Source organism: Apium graveolens, chromosome 5 (genome assembly GCF_009905375.1).
Source record: "Apium graveolens cultivar Ventura chromosome 5, ASM990537v1, whole genome shotgun sequence".
Lineage (NCBI taxonomy): Eukaryota > Viridiplantae > Streptophyta > Magnoliopsida > Apiales > Apiaceae > Apium > Apium graveolens.
In genome coordinates this window covers 170,226,440-170,232,925 of record NC_133651.1, presented here as the reverse complement: position 1 = coordinate 170,232,925, position 6,486 = coordinate 170,226,440, and positions in this window count along the sequence as shown.

The following is a 6,486-nucleotide window of genomic DNA, read 5'->3' as shown; positions in this document are numbered from 1 at the left end:
GGTGAGAAAAAGCCTGTTCCACCAAAAGCTGAAGACCCCAAGAGCAAAGCTATTTGCTTTCACTGTAACATGGTGGGGCACTGGAAGAGGAACTGCAAGGTTTACCTTGCAGAATTGAAGAAGAAGAAGGGTAGTGAGACTACCACTTCTGCTTCAGGTATGTTCATGATTGAAGTGAATATGTCATTAAATCAAATTTCTACTTGGGTATTAGATACCGCCTGTGGTTCTCATATTTGCAATTCGTTGCAGGGATTAAGGAGAAGTAGGACTCTTGAGGAAGAGGAGGTGATTCTACGGATGGGAAATGGTGCAAGAGATGCTGCTGAAGCTGTAGGATCATTTCATTTACATATGCCTACAGGCAAGACTATTGTTTTAAATAATTGTTATTTTGTTCCTTCGATTGTGAGGAATATTATTTTTATTCCCATGTTAGACTTGGATGGATTTTCGTTTGTTATTCAGAATAATAAATGTTCAATTCTTAGAGATAACGTTCTTTATGGAAGTGGTATTTTAAATAATGGTTTGTATGTATGTGACGTAGAGCATGATATACTACAAATTGAACATACTAATAAAAGAAAAAGGGATGATGAAAATATCACCTTTTTTGTGGCACTGCAGACTTGGTCATATTAGTGAAAATAGACCGCGGACATTACATAAGGAAGGGTTACTTGACCCCTTTGATTTTGAATCATATCCTACATGCGAGTCTTGTCTATTGGGTAAAATGACCAAATCTCCATTTAGTGGACATGGAGAGAGGGCTGCAGATTTGCTAGGATTTGTACACACAGATGTATGTGGACCAATGTCTACACAAGCCATGGGTGGATTTTCATACTTCGTTACTTTCATAGATGATCGATCTAGATTCAGATATGTGTATTTGATGAAACACAAGTCTGAAGCCTTTGAAAAGTTCAAAGAATATAAGCATGAAGTGGAGAAACAAACCAAACATAGTATTATAACTCTTCGATCAGATCGAGGTGGTGAATACTTGAATGGAGAGTTTCTAGATTATCTCAAAGAAAATGGTATAGTCTCTCAGTGGACTCCTCCATATACTCCACAGTTGAATGGGGTATCTGAAAGGAGAAATCGAACTTTGTTAGACATGGTTCGGTCCATGATGAGCTATGCGAATCTTCCAGTATTCTTGTGGGGTTATGCATTGGAAACCTCAGCATATTTACTGAATAAGGTGCCTTCCAAATATGTCCCTAAAACTCCATATGAGATATGGAAAGAAAGGAAACCGAGTCTTAAACACATTAAGATTTGGGGATGTCCAGCTTATGTCAAGAAAGTTGACCCAGATAAGCTGGAATCTCGATCCGTAAAATGTAGTTTTGTGGGATATCCTAAAGAGACTTTAGGGTATTACTTTTACACTGATTATAGGGTGTTTGTCTCCAGACATGCTACCTTCTTGGAAAAGCAGTTTATCCTTGAAGGAAACAGTGGGAGCAAAATTGAACTTGATGAAGTTCAAGAAGCACAAACTACTACGAATCAAATGGAAACACCTGTTCAGACTGAACAACCTTCTGTGGAACAGCCCATTCGTAGGTCAGGGAGAGTGTCTCGCCAACCTGAGAGGTATTATGGCCTTGTCATAGAGAATGACAATGTGTTGTCAATCATTGATGATGACGACCCTATGACCTATAATGAGGCTATGAGTAGTGTTGACTCAGAGAAACGGCAAAGTGCCATGAAATCCGAAATGGAATCTATGTATACCAACCAAGTATGGACTTTAGTTGAAGCACCTGAGGGTGTGAAGCCTATTGAGTGCAAATGGGTATACAAAAGAAAGATTGGAGCAGATGGCCAGGTGGAGACCTATAAGGCCAGGCTCGTGGCAAAAGGTTTCAGACAAAGACAAGGGATTGACTTTGATGAAACTTTTTCGCCTGTAGCCCTGTTGAAATCAATTCGGATTTTGCTTGCAATTGCTGCTTACTACGACTATGAGATCTGGCAAATGGACGTGAAAACGGCCTTCCTCAATGGGAAACTTGAAGAGGAAGTGTATATGACACAGCCAGAGGGTTTTCTTTCTAAGGGAAATGAACACCTAGTGTGTAAGCTGCTGCGAACCATATATGGTTTAAAGCAAGCTTCTCGTAGATGGAACATCCGTTTTGATGAGACAATCAAAGAGTTTGGTTTTATCAAAAACATAGATGAACCATGTGTCTACAAGAAGGTTAGTAGGAGCGCGGTAATATTTCTTGTATTGTATATGGATGACATACTTCTTATAGGAAATGATATACCGATGCTGCAATCAGTCAAAGTGTGGCTATCGAAGAACTTCACTATGAAGGACTTGGGAGAAGCATTCTACATTCTCGGTATGAAGATCTATAGAGATAGATCTAGAAGAATGATAGGTCTTACCCAGGTTACATACATCCAGAAAGTGCTTAAAAGGTTTAGCATGGAAAACTCCAAAAGAGGTCTCATACCGATGAGCCATGGAGTGTCCCTTTTCGAAAAGATGTCTCCTAAGACACCTGAGGAAAGAGAGCATATGAGTAAGATTCCTTATGCTTCAGCAATAGGATCTATCATATACGCAATGTACTAGGCCTGATGTTGCTTATTCAATCAGTGTGACGAGCAGATATCAGTCCAATCCAGTGAAGACCACTGGAAAGCAGTGAAGAACATTCTTAAGTACTTGCGAAGGACTAAGGATATTTTTCTTGTTTTTGGTGGCGGATCTGAGTTGAAAATAGAGGGTTATACTGACTCTAGTTTTCAATCAAAAAGTGATGATAGCAAATCCATGTCAGGGTACGTGTTTACTCTGAACGGTGGTGCGATTAGTTGGAAGAGTTCCAAACAGTCTACAACGGTTGACTCCACAGCGGAAGCAGAATATATAGCTGCAAGTGAGGCTGCAAAAGAAGCCGTTTGGATGAGGAAATTTGTTTCTGAGTTGGGAGTTGTTCCTAGCATTGAGGAGCCTATTGTGTTTTATTGTGATAACAACGCAGCAATAGCACAAGCCAAGGAACCTAGGTCTCATAAAAATTCCAAACATGTTTTGCGACGCTTTCATTTGATTAGGGAAATCATTGAAAGAGGAGATGTCAAGATTGAGAGAGTTGACACACATAACAACGTAGCAGACCCACTCACAAAGTAATTATCTCAGATTCACTTTGATCGTCATAAAGAGAAGATGGGTATTAGATACCAGGGTGATTGGCTTTAGTTCAAGTGGGAGATTGAAAGTATTTTTCCTAAATCCAATCATGTATGATGAGTTAGGAAGAACTTTCTTGTATTCCTATTTGATTTCATTTGAATTAATAAAAGACTTGTTATATTTTTATGGGCTTTATCTATTTAAAGTGTATTAAATAAGATGTTCCATAGTTTAGAGTAAAGCTTCTAGAATTATAATGAGATTATAATAGTGAGATCTAGAAGATGACAACTCTGGACTTAAAACAGTTCCTCATCATAGGATAACTAATCGGATGTTAGTGGATCCGCAAAGATTGGTACATACTATGTTTGCTCCCTTCAGGAGAATGTCTTTTCTCATAGGCATTTGTGTGGTGACACTATAGTTGGTATGTAGGTGCTTATTAGGGAATAAGTTCACTGAACATGACTCGATAAGTTGAACAACTAATGGAGATTACTCACGTGTCAATAGTTATTCACTGAGTGATAGTTGTACAAGTGTCCTTAGACTTGAGATCGTTAAAGGTATCTTATATATAATGAACTGTGCTTTGGTTTAGTCCTTAGTCTCAAGGACATCCATTAGGTCTATTCTGGGCATAGGGATTTGTGTATAGAGATAGTTAACTTCAATAGAGGATCTACCCCTTCCAGTATAGGAAGAGAATATCCTATGTTATTCTTAGTATGCGAGTTCTGGAATCTCTGGCCAGAGTGTATGAAATTAGAAAGGAGTTTCTAATTTGCATTAATATGAACTTTGCATTATGAATAAGAAATCATATGATTAAATTTGATAGGCCTGACACGAGATCCATGCCTTGTATTTATTCGGGATATTATAAGGGTAGAAGGAATTCATTGTACGGTAACTAGTCACTGACAGGTTCTTGATATTCTAAGCAGTGAATTCATATTATCCGGATAGTCGCGATATGTTGAGAAGCATCACTCACGATGTAGAATAAATATAATTAATCATTTAATTATATTTAGTGAATTTTAGTATTCATGTAAATAATTAATAAAAGTTTATTATTATTTATTTCTACTACCGACATAATATTGACCCTACAGGGTCACACCATAAAAGAATATTTTCTTTGATGAAATAATGAGAGAGAGAATTATTTTCTAAATAGTTAAGAAAAAGAAATAATGATTAAAATAGTTTTAATTATTATTAAAGCATTTTATGAAGATAAAATGTGGGGGTTAATATATATAAAGATATATTATAAAACCCTAGGAGAGCCCTATAAATAGAATGAGATAGCTCATTCTATTAACACAATTTTGGTTTTGTGACAACCCTAGCCTCCATCTTCTTCCTCTCTCTCTCTCTCTCTCCCCCAAAAACTCCATTTTATAAAAGCTCGATTTTATAAAAGGTTCATCGAAGAGGATCGTTCTTGGTGGATACCGGTAGAGTGCTTCACACACTGAAGAGCAACTGCTAGCACTCCAATTTTATAAAGCTTCGATTCACGAGGTATGATTTCGATTCCTCAGTTTTTCCCTTTTATACGTTTTTATATATGTGCGGTATATGGTTTTTATGGAATAAATGTTATTTCACGCTTCCGCTCATCCGTAAATTCCTTCAAATTCTTTATGTGCCAAAGTGTTAATAGACTCAGGAGCAACTCGATCATTTGTTTCCCAAGATTTTGTTAGTATGTTAAATTGTCCAGTTGAGTATTTAAATGAAATAATGACTGTGGAATTGGCAAAACAAGAACGAGTATCTGTTAATCAAGTTTGTGGGAGTTGTGAAATTGAGATTTCTGGTAGTAAATTTTGTGTAGATTTGATACCATTTAAGTTAGGAGAATTTGATGTTATCTTAGGAATGGATTGGTTATCTAAGCACGATGCCCAGATAGATTGTCGAAATAAGAAGGTAATGGTGAAAACGCCAGACGAAAGAATAGTAACGTTCAAGGGTCAAAAACAAGTAAAGAAGTTCTTAATGATGATTCAAGCCAAAAAGTTATTATGACAAGGATGCGAGCATTTCGTGGCATATGTGATTGACAGGAGTCAGGAGCCAGCGAAACTTGAAGATATTCCCGTAGTGAATGAATTTCCAGACGTGTTTCCCGACGAGTTACCAGGACTTCCTCCAGATAGAGAAATTGAGTTTGCAATCGACTTAGCACCTGGAACAGAACCAGTATCCAAGGCCCCGTATAGGATGGCGCCTGTTGAGATGAAAGAGCTAGCGAAGCAATTGAAAGAGTTGTTAGAGAAAGGAGTAATCAGACCCGGTGTGTCCCCTTGGGGAGCCCCGGTATTATTTGTCAAAAAGAAAGATGGAAGCATGAGACTGTGCATCGACTATAGGGAGCTCAACAAGCTTACAATCAAGAACAAGTACCCGTTACCCAGAATTGATGATTTGTTTGATCAACTGAAGGGAGCCAAGTACTTCTCCAAGATTGATTTAAGATCGCGATATCATCAACTGAAGATTAAGCCAGAAGATATACCGAAGACAGCTTTCAGAACAAGGTATGGACATTACAAATTTTTAGTAATGTCTTTTGGATTGACCAATGCCCCGGCAGCATTTATGGATCTGATGAATAAAATTTTCAAGGAGTATTTGGACAAGTTCGTTATTGTGTTTATAGATGATATTTTAATTTATTCAAAAATGGAAGAGGATCATGCGGAACATTTGAGAACAACTTTGGAGATTTTAAGGAAAAAGAAATTATATGCTAAATTCTCGAAGTGTGAGTTTTGGCTACAGGAAGTTCAGTTCTTAGGACACATAGTCAGTAGTGAAGGGATCAAAGTGGACCCAGCAAAGATTGAGGCAATTACAAATTAGGAAAGACCGAGAACACCCACCGAGGTAAGAAGTTTCTTGGGATTAGCCGGATATTATCGTCGATTCGTTCAAAAATTTTCAAGGATAGCAACACCATTGACAAAGCTTACACGGAAGAATGAAAAGTTTATATGGAACGACAAGTGCGTAGGAAGGTTTCAGAAATTGAAGCAACGATTAATCACAGCACCTGTTTTATCACTTCCAGACGATCAAGGGAATTTCATAATTTATAGCGATGCTTCTCATAAAGGACTAGGATGCGTTCTTATGCAGCACGATAAGGTGATTGCGTATGCGTCAAGGCAATTGAAACCACACGAACATAAATATCCTACTCATGATTTGGAGCTAGCAGCCATAGTTTTCGCTTTGAAAATTTGGAGACATTATCTGTATGAAGAAAAGTGCGAGATTTTCACGGA